Source organism: Anopheles aquasalis, chromosome 3 (genome assembly GCF_943734665.1).
Source record: "Anopheles aquasalis chromosome 3, idAnoAquaMG_Q_19, whole genome shotgun sequence".
NCBI classification, from domain to species: Eukaryota; Metazoa; Arthropoda; class Insecta; order Diptera; family Culicidae; genus Anopheles; species Anopheles aquasalis.
The window spans coordinates 60,550,519-60,571,048 of NC_064878.1; the positions used below are offsets into that span (position 1 = coordinate 60,550,519).

Below are 20,530 nucleotides of genomic sequence, written 5' to 3' on the forward strand. Positions count from 1 at the left end.
AGTGCAATCTGGACGGCCAAGCGGACGGCCCGGTACGCGCCGGTACGCTGGTACGCTGCCAAGAACGTCTTCATTCGGGACGGGACCGACTATCAACAGACACCTGGTCCTTCACCGGTACGTCCCCGTTCGATGTGAGTGAGAAGTGCCTTACCGAGTGGTTTCGGGCACTAATCGATCCTATTAAGACGATGGTGGTGGTGGTGGTGGTAGCGGTGGCCCATCCCTGGCACACGGGCGCGTACGTCAGCACTAACCGTCAAGCACGGTGCACGGCTTAATCGGACAAACCACAGTCTCGGTGTGCCATTCTATTTCAATGCAAAAACCCTTCGACTGGTGGCCGTGGTCGGAGTGGACCGATACGGTGCCAAGAAACCTCCCCTCCCGGTCCATTACGGTCACTGGTGAACCGCCAAACAACACCGGATGCAACCTGTTGTTGGTTTGGTTTCTGATCTGAGTTCACCAGCTCTCTCTGTTTCTCTCCCTCTCTTCTCCGTCACGATGGCACAAAAGCTATGACTTAGTAATGTGTGGCTTGGCTTGGCACGGTAATCCTGGCCAGAACATGCCCCTCTCTACAGCCCTTTTGTCTAGTGCTGGAAATCGACCGTACCGTTATCGATACTCTCTCCCTCTCTCTCTGGATGTTAGTTCCAAAATGTGGAAGCCTTCGGTGACGTGCCGAAGACCCGATCCCCAGGGGAGTCAGGGAGCGATTGTTGGCTCGATGCCGCTCCAAGGACGTCGCCCAGGACCGGGGAGAATCGTGTCGAGGAAGCTTATTTGCTTCGGCCAAACCATTGCCAACCGTCCGTATCCGTATTGTAGCGGGAATGTGTAGCGTACAGGGGTTGAATTGTTACCGATCGTTGGCGTCGCTAGTCTGATCGAGCTCTTCCGTCCACCAGCAGTGCAACTGGTCGAGGTTGTTGCGCTTGGTCTGGCGTAGAGAATCCACCAGAGCCAGGTTGTTTTTTGGCATTGGCCAACGCTAGGCAGTGAGTGAGTGGGTTGGCCGGTCATGTCGGAGCACGACATAATGAAGTGTGCCGACATGCATTGCGAGCAATATGAATCGTGTTTCTTATTGTTTTCAGTTTATAATCACATTATTTACCATTCTATGGTATGATCTTGATCGCTGCAACGGTGTTTTTTTGGCTGGGACACCTTCTAGACACAATGAATTGAGATAAAACAGTCTCAATACATGGAAGTCTAATATACATGTAAGTGTCGGTAAGTCAAGTAAGTAAGTCTTCGTTTGCAAAATCGGCATTTGAACCAGATGCCACCATACGTTGGAGATTTGCCAAATTATTCGTGGAATGTGCTCACAAAAATTTGCCAGATTTTACTAGATGTAGGTGTCTGTTACCAGCGTTCTACCGATGATTCAACAGCGCGTTGTTTTGAAAAATCCGCTACTTAAGACATGAGTTTAGTGCCTTTGGGCGTAGCGATGTGATTGCGATATTATGTTTTATTAGGAATAACAACAAGGAAATGTAATTTTTTTTCCTGGAAATTGTCTTTTAATTGCATTTTTTGATGTAGTGAAATTATGTACCTGGCGCCTCCATCATAGGCAAGCGAGATGATGGAGGCGCCAGGTAACCGGTAAAATTCAAACTTTCAGGGGTTTGTGATTGAAATTTAAAAAGCTTTTGTAAGGGATCTCATACTCGATCACATGATGACTATTGAACCGTTGAAAAAACATTTCTTCGTTAGACTTTTCGAACGTGGAAGTGGTTTTGTTGTGGTTTGTGGAAGAAGTGGCAAGCGTAGACTCCAAGTGAACCACTACTGAGTAGTAAGAACACTTGAAAAACAAATCTATTGATCAAAATGGAAACCATATGGTCTACCTCACCTACGGCATCGACCGTTCATCGACCCTTGTCGAAGGGATCCCGCATACTAATCCGATACTCCTCAAAAACACCAACCTGACTATCCCATCCCCCCCTGAAAATGTACATCATCACCGATCGGTTTGCCGATTTGCCAGGCCGTTCCCTGTTGACAGATAACCACTTCCCGGCCCTGACAGATCACCCGCTGATCGTTTCGCCCGGGGGGAACGGCTCTCACGTTCACCGCCCGGTTTCGATGATTGCTGCTGATGAAGTGTTGGTCACATTTACACATTGCGCTGCGTGGTGCTGTCTTTCCACTTTCCTTCTGCCCTCCGCCACATTTTCTTTCCGCTTCTCATCGGCCACCAAATCATCTCAGTAAGAGAGAGAGAGAGAGAGCGAAGGAGCACAGCGGGAAAACAAACGCTTCATCAGCGTACCAACGCAGTCACTGTATCGTAGCCATGCGCACGTATTTTCGCGATCTGCTCCCACGGGACGGCCGCGGGACGCGTCTTTAATGTTTCCTTCAACCCTTTCCTGTTGCTGTTGGCCGTTGTCTGTTGCACGGTTGAGTTTCGTTATTTGTGTAAAAATAAAAACTTTTCACCATCAACGCGGCTCGCGTTTGATTCGAAGCCAACGATCAACGATTGCCACGCACACGGAATTTGTTCGTTTCCTCACTTTTGCTCGATCGATCGCCGCGATCGCAAAGCATAAGAATAGGGATCGGCGGATAATCGGCGCAGATGGTGATCGCCATAGGGATTGCTCCGTGTTCTGCGGTCTCTCCCGGCTGACCAGCGTGTACGCACCAGTGACGCTCGATAAGTAGCTGTGTCCGCCGTATGACGACGTTCGCTTTGGTGGCTGTCGGGCGCGTATTTCAGTGTTGTCTTGTGTTGTCTTTTGTGGGTTTTGCTGAGAAAATAAATGATACACCACGGTGACTTACGGGACAACTCACTAACGATGCGAAAGGGAGGGGCCATCACTCCGTGCCAGATCAAGGCGATGCAGCTGATGAGCGGTACGTAAAGTGTTAAAGTGCGTCAGTATGTCCATTACTCGCCACTTGTGGCCACGGTTTGGCTGGCAGCAACGCAATACAGAGCACTCATTCCAATGGACGCAAGTGCCCATGTGGCCGTTGTGGTTTGACAGCGATGATTGTGGTCACAAGCAGGAGGTCCAGTATTAGGACATTAGGCGAGTTGAGACCATTCCCTGGTAATAATAGGAATAATGTAATGTTGCTGTCGTGCTGGATTGGCAGTTCCATTCCACTTGCAACCCAGGATGTTGTTGCTGGAAATTGCAAATCGATCAACAAACGGAAGCTAATGTTTGTAATGTACAGTTTTGCTGTCTGTCTGACAATAGCGCATTTCAACTGCTACTTTCTAACTCCAGCTAAGGAAGGACGAAAAAAGGACCAGCTAGCGAATGCCACCACGCTCCCATTCGGCTCATAAAATGTTGATAATGCATTCGCCACCAGCAACGAAACGTGCGCCGCGTACGCGCCCGGACCTCTCTCTCTCTTGGGGGGGCATAACAATCGTTGTGCCAGGAAAGGGTCTCGAAAAAGGGAGCGAGTAGCGTGCGTGGCCACGGCCACGCCATTTTCCCAGATCGCCGAGCATAACATGGCCAAGTTCAAGCGACGACGACGGTGGAGGCAGTCCCAAAAATAGCTCCAACCAACCCGCTCTCTGTGCGCATCAAGGCGGCAGAGCGGCTCTCGGCTGCTCGGTTCGACCGCCGCGCGTAACGTAGCAGCCTTCCCGTTCTCCGCCCCTTGCTGGCCGCCGGCGTATGGCGCCGCTGGTCTGGGGCAAAGTGTTTTGTCGTCCTCCGTCGTCGGTGGCCAACCGGGGGGGACCAGGCAAGCTGGCGACCGGGCGGTGGCGTATCGACGAGGCCGGATCTATGAATATGACGGTTAGTCAGCGTTTTGCTGAGCACGCACCGCTCTCTTGCTTCGTCCGCTTGATCGCATGCTGTTGTTATGTTGCGTTCGCAACGTGTATGTGTACGTGTGGGTGCGTGCGTGCGCGTGTGTGACGATGGTTGGTGGATGGAGGGAGCGGCCCACCCCTCAACAGTCCGCCTGTCAGGTGTCAGTCAGCGACAGTCAATTTACATTGAACCGAAATTTATCGTCAAAACATACGGTCACGGGCGATGACGCGGCATTGGTGCTGGCGCGCTGGTGATTTGATCGCAGATCGCAGGACGGATACAATCGTGACACCGCAGCGGAGGTCCCAAGACATTATGCATGGATTGCAGAACAGAAGAAGAAGAAGAAGAAGAAGAAGAAGAAGAAGAAGAAGGAACATTGTTTATCAGGCATTACAGATCGGGTGGAGTAGAAAGTGTTTTCTGCAAAGGCGTGCTGGTGTGGATCATTGGTAATTCAGCAATTTTTTTTGATCGCTTTATTGGTGTAAGCTTCTCTTCTAGACATTTTAGAGTGCCAGGCATCCTTTCTAGCGCATCTTTGATTCGGTTTGGGAACATTTTGTTCTAGTTTCATTGTAAATTGTCTTTAAATTAGATTTCTTATTTGTCTGTACTATGTAATCGGTTTCGCTAGCTCGAGATTATGGAATTTTCTCGTTGAATTACTTTATCGAACAGCCCTGGCGCTGGTGCCAAAACAGTAGAAGCAAGAGAGAAAACGAGACTCTACCTCGCTAGCAGCATAATTCGTTCAGTCGTTCGTTTTCACCTCTTCCAATCACCTTCTATGCCAGCTTTCACCGTGCGAAACGATAAAAAAGTATGAGCGATAGTGTGAAATGTGTATGTGTTTGAGTGTGCAAAGGACAAACGAAACGGGAGGACCCCACTCCAACTTCACTGCTGAAATGAAACTAACGTTCGGACGGAAATTGATTTTCGAGGATTATCCTTTCCGAGGAGCGAACTTCCGCAAAACGGCCGCAAAGTTTGATGTCGATTCAAACCGGCCGGTTGGCTGGATACCACGCTGCGATTCCATTATCGGCTCGGTTAGTGATGACAACGGTGTTTTTCCGTCCGGACGAAGGCTCCACACCAGGGTGTGGTTCCGGGCGCTGAGGCCATTTTATTGCGCCACCGACAGGCCGGAAGGAAGGACAGTTTGAACGTGTTCGTCGTGGTCCGTGGTTTGGAAATGTGTAATGTGTGACCGTCGTTTTTTTTTGCCACCAATCGTCGAGTTTCCGATCGGGGAAGGTTTTTTTTTATCCAGCTTATGCGAAATGGTGCTTCGTTTGAAGGGGCAGCAAGCGTGCGAAACTCAAAACCTCGTGACTAATGGAATGTCGGTGTGTTGGTAGAAGGATTTAAAAAGGATTAGTAACGTGGCGCAGGATTACAGAAAGGTATTCCTTTTGGACACATTTGGCTGCAGAAGGAGGAGGGCATGAAGAAACATTGGCATTACATCACAAGGGTAGCATATTACAGATGAGAAGCGTTCCATTTTTGCTTCCGTTTGAATGGTGTTGCCATAAAATAGCGTTGACATCGCTAATCTTGCATTAATCTGGAAGCGAATCCCAAATGCTTTTGAACTAAATTCCCACACGTGATGCAATGGCAATAGAAGATAGTCTGAATGGACCGTTTTTTTGAAAAGCTTAAAGGAAAACTTCGTTTTGTTCAACAAGTACTAGACTATCGAATACTAGAATAGCTCTATCTTCGGAATTAATTAATAAAACACGAGACAAGTCAAATTGTGCTGTTACACACCTGCTTTAGTCTGTTTTTGATACGCGGAACTGCAATCTTATTAGTATTATACAGTTCATTCAACAGAGTTCGTTGTTCAACTTGAAGCTGCCGAAAGAAGTGATACAGATAATTTGCGTTTAAGGTCTCAGCAGCAGTGAAACTGATAAGCATGTTCTTTTCAACGCTGGTTATCAATAGACATGATGGGAATCATAAATAGAAACCTCCTTTCGTACCTTCCGATGGATTTGTTTTGGAGAAACCCGTCACTGTACAGTGTTTCAATAACAAACAACGCTCTTACGCGCATCGCAGATAGAACCTTCATTTATAATACTATCTTGCAGAGTGTCAATGTTTCCAGCAATAGTATCGAATACTTTGACCTGAGTCAACTTACTGCGGCATACGAGATCGATGTCAGCTACAACAAGCTGACTCATGTGAAGATTCCTGCAAGCTTGGGAAGACTGGTTGCTTCCAACAATCTCATCAACAGCATAATACCAAATGGAGAAAACATAGAACTGAAGGAGCTGTACCTCTCGAATAACAAGCTTACGAACATTTCCTGGGCATCGATGTATACTGTATTGGAAGAGCTAAATCTTGCGTACAATGATATAGAAGATGTCAAAAATGAATATTTACCAACACTAAATTTGAAGAAACTCTTACTGAACAACAATCGTCTGTTCTCCTTCGACCTGTCAAAACCGGTACCAATGCATCTACGGGTATTGGATCTGTCCCACAATCAGTTGACCTTTGTACAATAAAACTCAAAACTGTTTGACAAACTACATCAGCTGTACCTGCACAATAACGCTATTGTGACGCTAAAACTGTCTGTCAACAACACCCTACAGAACGTAAGCCTATCTCACAATGATTGGAATTGTGAGAATCTACGCACCCAGCTCGCGGTGATTAACCCAGATAGCGTTCAAGACTATGATGTACAGCCCTGCAAACGTGGGTACATTATGGAGAGTAGCTTATGCTGCAAGGAAGCCAGCAATCCGTACCTAGATGCGTTGTTGGAGCACATCCGCTTGATCAATGTGTTGGAAATGGCAAAATCAAATAACGGAGAATGCAACACAACTGATCTGCTTCTTGAGGTAGACCAGATTTATCAGGAAACGAATGCGTCTGTTATTTACTCTTCTACTATTCTCTCAGATGAAGTAGAAATTTTGAGATCAAAAGTAGATTCACTGCAGACGACTGAACCAAAGGTTCGAGAGGAGCAGGAAACGAAACTCAACAGCAAGTTCAAGGAGTTTGACATTGCTCCTTCAAATGCCAATGACACGCAAGCAGTTCTGGTGATGAAATTAATGGAAAAGTTAGGTTTCCACAATCAATTTCATTTAACCGAAAGTCGAATTGCCGAGCAGGACAACGAACTCAAAAAACAGGAGATAATGCAATTGCAGCAAACAATAGAAAGTTTGGAGGCGGATTACTTAGAGAAAAATCAAACAAAAAATAGTTTAAAGGAAGAATGGCAAAAATTGTATAAGGAATATGTCCGTGAGCTAGCATTTAAGTAAAAAGGGTGAAAATACAAGAGAAACGAGTAAAACTGCAGTAAAATCTTCTTTGGTGTTTCGGCCCAATGACAGCTCGTTTTTAACAAACAAGGTTTGTGACACATTTGTCAATTGTGTCTTCTAATTATTACACAAACAATTTCGCGAGGGAATGCCGGTTTCAATAAACTGTAGTTGACAGCAACATTAAGTGTCGCGTCTACGTTCCAAAAGGAGATTGAATTGATGATCAAAAAGATCAAATGATGACAAAACGAAACATTGTATCATGCTAAGTCTATAAATGAAACGCGTACGTATGCGCTCATTTACGCGTCCATCACGCTCAAACTGACCATTTTTAGAGCATGCAAGCTTCCCCTTAAAGCTAGAGGAAATGATTTTCACGTCTCTTCTTTTCTCTATTCGTTTTGCTTCCAGATTATTGCTTCAGCCTTACGCTCAGCCTGCATCCCCGTGGTAAGTGAAAATGTGAAACCCAGCACTCGTGACCGAGCTGAGTAGATTAACTGCAACTTTCCATTGATTTCTGGCAGATGGCTAACTCAACTTGGTACATCTTGAGCGATCCCTGTCCAAGTGCAGAACGCAATGGAAAGCTAAAAATGCGATTGCATTTGGAACTGTCCCGCTGTTGGTCATGACAAAATGGTGCCGGTACAATTATGGAAAAGCGACATTCATGTCGCGCGCAGCATACTTTCCTTCTCCTTTTCGTATTTTCTTGTCCCGCGTTATTATTATTCGCCCATTATTCGCGTTGTTTTCTGTCAGGAAGATACGGAGGATATCGTCTTTGAAATGAGAAAACATGGAGCGAAGCTGCGTGTTGTTCTCGAGTCCGAATGGTGGCTTTCAAGCAACACCACCTCGCTATCCTCCGACGATCCGTTTTGCCAAGCAGCTGTCTTTCCGCCTTCCGTGAGAAAATGCTTCCTTTGTGTTATTCATCTGTCAGTCGCGAGGCCTCTAATTGCCACCTCCATCGTTTCCCACGCATACCACACCCTTCATTTCTGTGTGCGCGTCCATAAGCGTACGTGCGTGCGTGGCTTCGTGTGTGCTGCATTATTAATGATGTTGGGTGGATTTTTAATAACATTTTCACACTGGCACCGCCTTTCGCTCGCGCGAATCGGTCCTGCTGCTTTTCATTACTTGCTAGCCGGCTTGCCGTAAGCATTCTTCGTGGCACCATACACGTGGGATCCACAAAAGCCACCGAACCGTACCTCTCAGCCCAGCCGCGCCACTCCGCGGTTGCCAGTCAGTTGACAGACGACCAGGGCTGCCTGGATCCGCGGTCTGGAGTTGTCTGGTGGGATTTCGTCAGTCTCTTCTCACCTGGTATCACCCCACCCCAATGAGCCGCCTGTTTTGCGGGAATGGAAATCCCGGTGACACAAAACTGCGGTCACCGGGACCCAGAAAAAAAATCACGGAAAACCTTTTCATCATCCGGCAAATTCCGGAGAGAAGCGGGACCACCGACAAGACAATGAGGTCGACCAGCCCCTATCTTTTCGCTCGACGTACACGTCGGTTTTGATTTGGTGTTTTTTCTTTCGCTGTTCCTTTCATGCGTGTCAAAAGGGTATCACCGCTGAGATTGTACCGCAGACTGACGCCGGTTCGCCGGTTTCAAAGGCACTCAAGTGCTGTTTTGCGATGGGTTGTGTGCCACATACGGTGACGTTGCCTAGTGGGGGTGTCTTTTGCTTTCACAGAATAATCACAATTCACGAGAAGAGCGACGGAGCAACACAGGATTTGTTTAAATAAAAAATCGTCAACGTTCGCCAGCAAGTGCACGTTATGTTACGTTGCGGGTTTGATGAACTCCTTTCGTGCCCGGTGTTCTCGGTTTCTTTTCTGATTTTCCTATCGATTTCTTGGTGGCCAACCACGCGAAGGTAAAATGTGACGTAACCCTGATCCGTTACCGGTTATTACTTTCGCCGGTGCCAATGAGGCGCATAGCAGCTGCCACCATCACCTCATCCCAGTCCATGCCACCGGCGACGCAATATTGTGACAAATTGCGAGCGATAAGGATCGCTCAATAGCTTTGAATATGTAATCGAAGCATGAATCATGCATGTTTCGAGCGTTGAGCAGCGTGGAAAAAAAACGAGCAGGGGAACAGAAAGCCCGGCGAAGTGATGTTGAGCGAACTGTGTCAGAGCGGCCACCACCTGAATCTTGGGACCAAGGATCGGCTACTTCCGGGCGCGCAACCAGTGTGTGTGTTGGTGTGATTTCGATTTCGAGCCAATCGGATGTTTCTGTTGCTTGTTCTGAATTTGAATGTAAGATGAGCATGAGGTGGTCAGCAAGCTGGCCGTTAGCATTCTGGTCCTGGAAACAACAAAACCACCGCTCGACATCGGATGACATAAATTAGAATAAGTGAACGCAACGTTTACGACTTCCAAACGCTCACAAACTCCTGCGAGGAAATTAAAAACAATATGAAAAGAAAGGCATCAAAATAGATCGCAGCACCATCACCCTACGATTCGCATTCAGTCGCTGACAGTCGCGTCACAAAGCGTCTTGTTTTCGTCGTTTCTCGCCTTCATCAAATGCCAACGAACCGAATGGAGGTGAAGAAGGAGAACTGGTCGCTAGTGGACACGCTGGGGAAATGGTTCTCGGAACCGCGCACGCCTCGGCACGCCTGGCATCGCAGATGAAATATGCCGAAATTGAAATAATTACATCAGCTTCTTAATTCAAACGATCTGTTGTTGTTTGGATCTCACGCTGGATTCGCGCTCAACCAAGGGCAGCGGACCACCAGCTGGCAAGCAACGGGAGCACCGTGGCCTAACTGGGCAGTAATGATGGTCGCGCGCCCGCTCGCTGGACGTAATTCATGTCATTCGCTGCGCTGCTGACGGGTTATTTTGCTGACGACGACGAAGGCGATGGCGACGAAGGAATGTCTCCTCCTCCTCCTGTCCGATGTCAGGGTGCCAGGAGCGGAGAGGACAGCTTTTCCATAATTTATTCCTGCTTAAGGGTGCCCCAGCGGATGGTCCGGCAATGATGTGATGATGACGGTGATGATGATGATGCCAACGACGAGTGAAGATGTCGGCAGTAATAGTGCAATTACCTAGTGCCTCCTGTTAGTTGCTGTCTAAAGGAATAATTACGAGTAAAAGCAGGTCGCATCGAGGCGTGGAAGGTCCTCTTCGGTAAATTATGATAAAAGTTTCACCAGCAGCAGAGGGGACTTCGTTTGTGGAATGTAAATTCCGACCTCATATCATTGCTCATAATGGGTACTAAAAACCACTCCACCTTCCCCAATGACTCTCATGTACTAAAAGAGATGAAGCACCACCACAAACGGCCCCCCTTCGTAATTGTTGCTCGCTTGGCAATTTATTATGTATTATTATCGCCCTGTGGGACTGTGTATGTTAGTGTGCACGACACGTCAAACAGCTCGCTTTAATCGATAACACTCTCGCTTAAGGACCTTTGCCATCTGTTTCAGGCCAGGACCAACCTGCAACAGCAGTTCGTATCGTCCCTGCGAACCTTTCGATCGAAAGTTTTCAAACGGAAATAGGGAATGGGTGGCGTGGGGTTAGTGGTAAAGCAATAATTTTACTCCTCCCTCACAAACATACGTATACAATACACATTTACATAGCCAGCGCAACCCCTCTCCTCCCCTCGGGAAGAAGCGTCCTGGAATTAAAGATGTCAATTTATTCACTTGCTACCGCCCGAAAAAGAGGGAGACCCCCGAAAAAGGGGTTATTTCCCAGGATATCCCAGGGACCTTCCACTTGATACTTTTCGGTTTTTACGTTCCGGTTTCTCGTGCTTTCCCCGTTATTTAGGTGCTCACCAACTGCTCGATACCTTTCCTAGACAGGTTCGAAGGTTGGATTGCTTCCGATTACGTGGCAACAATTGGTCGGTTCCTGCCCCATGGAACCATCTGCAGCAGCCACCCCGTCCTCACCACCACCCCAAAACTGCTTCCGGAATCTTCCACTCTCCGGCGAGCGAGTGAGCGTTGGCGCAACATCGCACACCTCCCTCGATAGGCTTTTCCGCTAGCGCCAAAGGTCCTGGTTTGATGCAGTAAGGCTACAGCATCGACGCAGGATGCTATTTTTAGCTTGCGTCTCCTTCTTCTGCAAGCAGAGGGAGAGGGCGGAGAGAGCGGTAATGTCGTTCCGTTTCCAATTTCTTCCGAGGCGAGGTGATAAATTTACTCCTGCCACGTGTCATCCTGCTGTGCCCCCTCTAGGATGCCGGGGGTTTTCGGCGTGGCGACGCCGTTGAGGGCGACAAACCAACGTGGCTTGTCCCGGGGTCCTCGGTGTCGGTCTCGAAGATCCTTCAATTAGTTGCCGAGGGACCACCACCGCCGAAGGGTGGCGAGCTACTCGCTACTTTGGTTGCTTTCTACTTGACTTTCCCATTTTTTTTGCACCCCGAGCGGGGAGGGGAATGCTCGGTATGGTACGGTGCTCGTTACAGGATGGGGATCCTCCGGGCTCTCCGAAACGTTGAAGTACTTTCGCTCGCTCGCTCGCTCGTTAGCTCCAGAGGCCTCGTCACAAGCCATTGTTGTTGGTTGGTGGACGTTCATATGTGACGTACATTCACATACCAGGCATATCCAGTATCAGCAGGCGGCACAGACCTGCCAGCATCATTTGACTCCCGCCTGGCAACAGGAGGGAGTCCTGTACGCACGCATGGAAGTACCACCTTCTTCAAGTACCACATGTGCCTGGTACAGCAGCAGCACACGACATGGAAAGGGCCGGACGAAAGGACCAAAGGGGAAAAACGGAGGAAGCAAAAGAAAGAAATCAATGGCCATCAACCGGAGGGCCGGGCACAGGGGGCGCGTGTGTGTCAAGTGGAGCAGCACTTTGGCTTCGGCTTCGGCGCCAGGATACTCCACGGTGGGGCTCCTGCGCTTTGGTTATTGATTTTCCTCCATTCAATTAAAATGCGCCACGAGGAGGAGTGGTTTCTCGTGGCGCACTCGAGATACACGAGCGCCGCCGTTGGCTGGTGTCGAGGGCGCCAGAGATATGGAAAATTTATTAGCACCAACGATGGTCCAACCGGGGTGGGCATAGGGCACACGCCTCTGTGTGCCGGGTCGTGCTGGGCGCGTAATCAGTGTGAGGCAGCAGCGGCAGCGGTAGCGAAAGGCTCTTGGTTCTCCTAATGAGATCGGACCCCTTGCGGCCACCAAACGGAGAGATAGATTTCGTGTTCGTTGTCGTGGTGTGAATGCTAATGCGGGGACGTACATTGTCCTGTGGGGTCCCTTTTTGGAAGGCCAAAACCGAATCGAAAATATGAAATCCAGTAGACACTAGCAGCAGCACAAGTTACAGGCGCATTTTGGCAGAAAGTTCGTTCGTTCGCGCGTGTGAATAATGTCCGCATCAAAGGCTGTGTTTGTAAATCGTCCTTTTTTCCTGGTTTCGCTAGATTGAGGATCGAGACGCTGCTGCTGCTGCTGCTAGGATGCAAGGTTGAGGCTTTGACTTTTCTGGAAGCCTCGCTTCGCTCGCAAAAATCGCACGAATGCGGAAACTCCTTTGAATATTTGAGCGTTCTCAGCTTGAAGTATTTCCACATTCCTGTATTCCGTTTGAGCACTGGCACACACGCGCGTTTTGGCACCACTGGGAATGTCGCGGAAATTCGGGAAAGCGATTTGAAATCCCAGCCCATTTCACAATGTGTGTAGCATCGTAATGAATAGCGACATGAAAGCGGTGGACTGTGCCGTACCACTCATTGCCAGGCGAAGAATGCTGTGTGTGGTCCAACCATTTCCAGCATTCCAGCCAGTGCCACACTACACTACACTACGCGGCGCCTTTCGCCTTCTCGCTCGGTGTAGTTGTACACGAGAGTGTCGAGGAGCACAGCGCACCAATACGCACACGAACGGGGAGTACACATTTCGGGACGGCTGGAACCTTTCGCTGGAGCAGATGCGAGCGCCACTCGGCCAAGGAAAAGTAACGCATGCGCCTCCTCATCGGTGGGAGGTTGGTGGGAGGTGGATGGGATGGAACATTGCTCTACACTCGTCCCAGGGTCCATCTGGTGGTGATGGTGCTGCTGCTGGTGAGTGATGGGCCGATGAATGATTATGGGGGAAAGTTGTTGCTTCGTCTTTCGCTTTGATGCTTGCGCCATCGCAGCATCGAACTTCGATCCTCAATCCGGATGCATCGTGCGCTTAGATGCGATGCGAGGAAGCCATGCTTCTGATGCTGCAAAATTTATGTTGCGGTAAAAACTGAAAATTGAATTCCGGAAAATGGAGACGCATGGTTTTTCGATTTTTTTTCGTTTTTTTTTTTTTGTTATAGATTACATTTCTTTATTTGAGGAAAAACCAAACCCCTCGGTACGGATCACTTTTCAGGCAACCCAAGATGTTTCACTTTTTCCACAAGTCAGAAGCCCCAGGTCTCTCCGACGGTCAGGGAGAGCCTTTCGCGCCAGTTTAAAGCCTTCTCTAGTCCCATTAGTGCGTGGAAGCGTATCGAGGCGTCTGAGCGAGGCGAGTCGCCGTGACGGAATGTTTAATTGGATTACAGCCTGTTTGTGTGAGGTCTGGTCTGGTGGTCAGCCATTTCTTCTGGTCAAGCAGCAACCACGCAACCGATTAGACGGCTTCCAAGCCGCGGACAATTCACACCACTTCGCCCCTCCCTTCCCTGGCCCTATGAAATATGAAATAAGTCGCACAAGGGAAGGTCTACGGGGGAGCAGGTGCATTGGAATGTGTGCTGCCGGGAGAATCACGGAGTCACATTGCCCCGTTAAGGACGGGGAGGAAACCCTTTTCTGCAAAACGAGTGAAACATGTGAGTGCAAGGTCGACACGTTCTTTCAAAGGATAAGGCACACTGGCGCACCATCGGGAAGCCAAAGGCTTGTTGCGTAATGCATGTAACCGGAACAAATATTTTCCGCGAAAGTGGAATGTTTATTTAATTTTGTTTATTCCCTTCTTCCAAAATTATATTCTCGCAACACATGATAAAAGAATTTAGTCTTATAATCGGCCTTTCGGTCATAAGAAATTATAATTTTGCCATGAAAGTGTCTTTATGGCTTTATTTTAACCTCTGCTTGACAGCTTTTAACTTCAATCGTGGTCATGCATCTGCCTATCGTGGTCATGCATCTTTGAAAACAGCTCCAGCAGCATGCAAAACAGCAACATTCAATGCTCTTCGTTGAGGCATTTGGTACTCGTGTGTGGTAAAAAAGGTTGTTATGCAACGCACTAACGGCCTCCTGCTGTTGCTGCTGCTGCTGCTGCTGCATCTAGAGTGAAGTTTCCGCTATTTTTGGCCGCGCAAACATATGTTAATTACCCTTGCGAAACCCCTTGGGTGGAAAGGGGTAGCACCAGGTCCAGCCAGCGTCTGGACTTGTAAACAATGGCGCCATTGGACCGTATGTATGCGTGTGAGTCTGTGTGCGCTTTCCAGAATCCACCCGGCCACCGTGCGCCATTACGAGCGACCTTGTTTATACGATTTGCAGAGTAGAGTAGCGCAGGCCTTGTCGGCGAACGGCACCCTAATGGACTTCTCGTTGCTCCGTAGCAGCAGCAGCAGCAGCAGCAGCAGCAGGGTCAGTCGGGAAAGGGGAAATGGGTGGGCACCAGAGTGATGACGTCCGCGATGAGTGTTGCCCAAGGTTTGCACCGCCTTTCCGCTTTCCGCCGTTCATTCATCCATTGCCTCGCCTCCCGCTCTCACCAAGCGCATCGCGGATATCACCGTCGAAAGGGGGATGGCTCGCTCGCTGGAACTTTTCTAATTAATTTGGTTACTCCGTTTCATCACCAGCACCACAGCATCCACCGAAAGATAGAACGAACAGAGTCATTCCATTTTAACTTCCTCGACGTTGCCATCCATTGCAGCCAACCCCCCCCCCCGCCCTTTCCCCACCCGGTGGCCACTGTTCGCCGTCGACCTTCGTCTTTCACCGGTCGCGGTCACATTTCTTATTTGACTATTTGTCTGGTTGCGCTTCCTTTTTCCTTTCGGTTTTTTTTACACACAACGAACGCTGCTGAAGCTTAGTCAGTGACAGGGAACTGGAGCGGGGGTGGGCGAGCGGTACCGAAGATCTATTTTCTTTATTTGAATTACCTAATGACCCTAATCAGCGCTCCCTGGTGCCGCTTGGCTCGGTTTGTTTTGTATGATCATGTTTTGTGCGTCTTCTCCGATTTTATGTTTCTTCTGCGCCGCGTTTACTGTCCAGTGCGGACCATTTTACCAACCGCCACCCACCCCCCCCCCCCTCCACCCCCTCGGTTTACAGCAGCATAATCTGAACTTTCCGCACAATTACCGCGATTCATCATGGATTGTGTTTGCTCGCTAGCTCTCAGTTTCTGCCGTGCGCAAGAAGTAGAAAAGTGTAAATCCATTTTCGTCGCCCCCCCTTCCGGGTCGCCGGGTTTTTTGGTTTGGTCATGCGTTTAGCGCTGGGCGGCCGAAGGGTTTGTCTTTTTTGTTTGATTGTTGAAATTCATTTTTCTTTCTTTCTTTTCCGTTACTGCTGAAAAATGACTGCAGTTAATGAATCCTGAGCAAAACTCGGAAGCGAAAGGTATGGCGCACTTGTCACCGAAACGAAGGGATGGCACTGGCTGGGAATTTATGTAATGCTTTGTAAAGATAAGACGCCGGTCGACCGCTTAGCTGGCGCACGGAAGGAGGCGCATTAAGTTGATCCCCAGGACTAGGCCAGAAAGATGTGGTAACAAATGCTGCCTCACAGCACTACGGAGATGGCCAGTGTCACCGTTTGGAGGTGAAAGAAGCTATAAACCGGGCTAGGGGGTCCTCTAATGCGAGACACTTTCGGTTCGCGATTGGCCGAAGGTCTTTGCAATGAATGTCAGTTGCAGCTGGTTTCGTCGTACCATGTCGGTTGATCCTATAAAACTCCCTTACCCTCACAACGTGGCTACCTACCACACGGTGCATCATTATTCGTGCAAAAAAGGTGTTGCAATAATAATAACTATCATTTCGCAGAGCGGCGGAATGGTGGAGGCACAGAAGGGTGAGTGCATGGACAACCGGGCCGACGACAATGGAACGAAGATACCGTGTGCTCGTTTGCCTCCAGTCCAGTCCAGCGTGGCAGTCCAGAACGGAAGGGACACCCGAGACACAATGCCCTGGGTCCTTCTTGTGAAACTACATGAAAAGCGCATAAAAATAGAATCCCAACTCCAGCTGTGCTGTGCCGCTCACCACTAGCGAGAAAGCAAGTTTCCATCTTACTTTATTTATGATGATACGACACGGTGGACAGGCCGGGACCGGAGGGGACAGATGAACTCGTTGTCCTTGAGCAAGGCGCATGTTATTCAAGCGTTTTATTTTCCTTTCTTTCCCGTCCCGTTTCGGGCGTTGTATATGTTGGTGGACAAGGTAAGCTCTTTGTCCTGTTCAACGATAAAGCTACTCGTGTGGTGAGGTTGTATTACTGCGAGTCCTTGTCTGACGTCCTTTTCCTCTCGATAAGCCCCAACCCGATCCCTTTGCCACGTGCAGCATCACTCATCATCATCTTCTTCACCGATTCGACAAACTTTCGGATGTTCTGGTACTCATGTCGCCAGATACCAGACATACCGGAACCATATCGAGCTGTTTGGCCAGACAGTGATGCGCTCCTGCTGCACACTATCAAGAACCATTGCATGATGTGAAGAGTTAGCTTGAGTACTCGCTGGCCCCAGGAGCGGCTGACGATGAATTTTTAATGAAAGCCAGGATAATCCTAATTAGAAAATCACAGCTCACCGGAGACCACGCGGAGACCTGACACCGGTGACAGATGGGGTCCTCTCCCCGGGGGAGTCTCGCAGCCGGTCCAGACCGGCACGGCCAAGCTAGGGCCGAGCTATCGGTGCAAAGGTGTACCCAGGATAAGGCCTCTCGTCGTCTCGTGCTCGACGATGACGATTGCGCTGGCACACGATGGCCCGGGTATCTTGGCCTGCCTTGGCAACCGGGACTCCAAGTGTGTTCGCTCGCCAAACGCAACTTTCTGTCTTCGCAATTTTCGTCCATTTTTCCCGGTTTTTTTTTCTTTACTTTTCTTTTTCGTTACAACTTTGCTGTCGACACTGACATTCGTCACTGCTCAACGATCGTTCTCTTCTTCTTCTTCTCTTTCTCTCTCTCTCTCTCTCTGTTTCTCTCTCTCTCTCTCTCTGTCTCTCTGGCCAATATAGAGGGCCTTCCGGGCGGGAGGTACCCTAGGGCCCTCTTGAGACCGTTGGGGAATGGTGGACTTGATGGTAACCTCGCTGAGCTCGTTGACATTTCCAGTTAGAGTGAAAGCTACTCGCACACACAGTCAGACACACGCATTAGTTCTGCCGTGGATGATGATGAAGATGGTGGACCAGAAGCCAAGCGGCGGTGCTGGTGATGGAGAGACGCGGTGAGCAGCAGAAGCTCATTAAAATTGTATTGTCTCACGTACTCCCGCGGCGCACCGGCTTTCCAGGGGAAATGGCTTCCAGCGCTCAGTTTCGCAGCCCAAACCAACACTCGACACCAGCGACCACCGCACCGCCACCATCATCACTATTCTCGTGTTTCCACCCTCCCACGGGGGGCTGCACCACCGCTTCCCCTGGTCCGAAGTGAAGTGGTTGCGTCCTCGCGAAAGTATGCAACACTCGCAGCGGCATTTTCACGTTTTTCCAGGGGTTGGAAAGAGATGTTGGTGGTGCTGGTTGGGGAGACAGGGCACTGTACTGGCAGCCAATGCCAGGGAGCATAAGTCAACAGAGAGCCTTCCACTCGAGCCTACTCCATTGAGAGCCGGAGGGCGCTGGTGACGGTGCCTGCCTGCCTCGAAAGCGCTTTGAGGCACTACAAACGAACACACATACCGAGGACACACACAGGCAGACCCTCTTTAGAGCCTTGGATGCTTTTACAACGATTGCCGTTGGGCTTAGAGGCACCGCACCGAACACCGATGCTGCGTTGTTAGGATGTTGAGCGGAAGAGTTCCTGCATCTCCGGTGGCGCGTCCGTCCGCTCCCTGTGCTCCCTGGTCCATGCCACAGGTCGGTCTTTTATGTTTTGCAATGCTCCAACGTTGGCCAGGGGTCGGATGGTACGGGTTAACGTGTATGTGAAACGAAACATCACAAAACACGCGCCAGTGAAGGCAACCGAGAGCCTCTCATGCTCTGCTAATCTGGCGAGGCGGACCAGGAAGAAAAAAAGAAATAATTCCAGAAAACGGCTACCAGGCACCGGGCACCGGGCACCAGGCCGGTCAGACTAATTAAGCTCTGGCAAAATGCGTGGAAAGAGTCGTGGCACTGCGGGGTCGTTTTGCAATTTTGAGCTTCAGCAAGCTTTTCTGTCCCGGCGGCGTCGCAAATAGTGCGCCGTCCATCATGGAGTCCATCAACGGGGTCCATCATCATCGAGGGGTCGGGTGTGCTCTCCCCCCGGGGGGAGAATGGAGCAGCGGAGGGCTAGTATGTCACGCACCAGAGGGAAAATTAGTGACTCGGCTCGAATGTGCCATCCATCCGAAACGGGCTCCCTGTTTGCTGTTGCCACAAAACCAGAACCAGCCGGCCGTGTGTTGGGTCCCTGAAAAATGGTCTCCAATGTTGCCTAGGTCCAGGTGGTACGCAAACGTTTAGCATGCTGGATGGATACAGTTTTTGCTAAGGGATTTGCTGAACTGAAGAAGCTGCTGCTGCTGCTGCTGTTGGCGGTTCCAGCCAATTATACCAATCAAGCGGAACGCGCACTCTAAATTGAACTAAAAACTCTGCTGGCAAAAAACGGTTACCCGGTCATTTTCCACGTTGCTTTCATCACAAAGTTGGATTACTGCTCCGAGATGAAAAGTGACGCAGCAGCATGAGAGCATAAGCTTAACTCCACCAGGCGGGCGAGACAACAGTGAAATGAAGCATGAAAATCACTCACCAGCTACGTCTCGGTTCGGTACACACTTCCTTCGCTTCTGTTGACTAATATCTGCGAGCGAACAGGGAGAAAATTAAATAATAATCCCTTGGCGCGAGCGCGTGAACCGCGCGGTCAACGTTCATTGTGTAATGTGCTCACTGAATGGCGATCCCGGCGCGGTGCTACGGGTGCTCGGGGTGATGCCTTTGATCCCTCCTGTAGTGGCTGTGGGCGCTTCTAATGCTTCGCTTGAGCCGCTCCTCCTAATTGAGTAGTAATCCCTGCACGCTAGCTCGACATTCTGTACACCAAGCAGTGCGCAGGAGTTTGGTTGAAGGTAACCAAAATCCTTCCTTTTGCCAACAGCAAAGTCTCTAGTGTGCCTCCTCTATGATGCTAACGAACACCCGGAAAAGGTGTTACGAAGCTGCTGTTCCACGTTGAAAAGAAACGGTTCTATTCAATTCCTTCCTCAGCAAAAAAAAACCGCACAGAAGGGCAACACCTCCACCAAAAACCGATCAAAGTGCGACGCAACGGGGGCACCAGTATCGGGATTCAGATTCCGCCCCGTTTGCAGGCAGCAACCAACCGAAGTGGGAGTCGTACAACGCGAAACCGAAGCGAGTTGCGTTCGTAACCACACCACCAGATCGTGCACGATTCTGCTTTTGCGGCCCGTGGTGCCCGTGGAGAAGTTTGTTGTTTGCTTCGCAATAAATTGTTGGCATTCGAATCGCGATCGTGAACAGTTCTAGAGGGGTGCACAGAGTTTTCTATCCGTTTTTCCCCCGACATTCGTTTCGTTTCCATCTTTCCATCGATGGAAGGAAATTACTTTCGACAATTTTTCCGATCGGTATTTCAGAGCAACTGAAGCACAGTTGTGGTAGAGTTTGTTTTCACGATGCGAGATCGAGCAAATGTGTCGCGACGAGCTGTCTGCAAAATTAGGAATCTTTCGGTTAGAAGACATCCCCTAAGAAGCCTTAGACCAGGGGAAAATTCCACGCCACTTCGAGCGAGTTCGTGGCCTGTTAGATCGCTCAGATGAAACGGGAAAGTAGAAACCAAGACTCCCAGTAGATGCTGGAACACAACTCACCAAAGTTCCAAGGTGAACTTGGCCGAAACAAGCAGCTCTCAAACACACACGCGCACGCACCGAGTAAACAAACCGAATTTCAATCGAACTTGGAATGGAAGTTTATGTTTTAGCGAACACTCTGAATGAAACAACCGCGCAGACGTCTCACGGGGGAGGATGCGGGCGTGGATTTGCGGGAGTTGCGAGTGAATTATGCGCCACAAAACCCAGGCTCACCCAGGTTCTCCCATCTCTGTAAATAATTGTTTT

At 49.5% G+C, this 20,530-nt stretch overlaps 1 protein-coding gene across 6 annotated transcripts in view; it reads left to right on the plus strand.

Annotated features, from left to right (window-relative positions):
* LOC126575277 (potassium voltage-gated channel protein Shal) overlaps positions 1 to 20,530 on the plus strand; it is an 80,284-nt gene that overhangs the window by 4,910 nt on the left and 54,844 nt on the right. For all 6 annotated transcript variants that reach the window (XM_050235898.1, XM_050235896.1, XM_050235897.1 and 3 more), the window contains exon 3: positions 7,583 to 7,621. The gene's annotated coding sequence lies outside the window, so the exon portion shown is untranslated. The remainder of the gene's footprint in view (positions 1 to 7,582; positions 7,622 to 20,530) is intronic.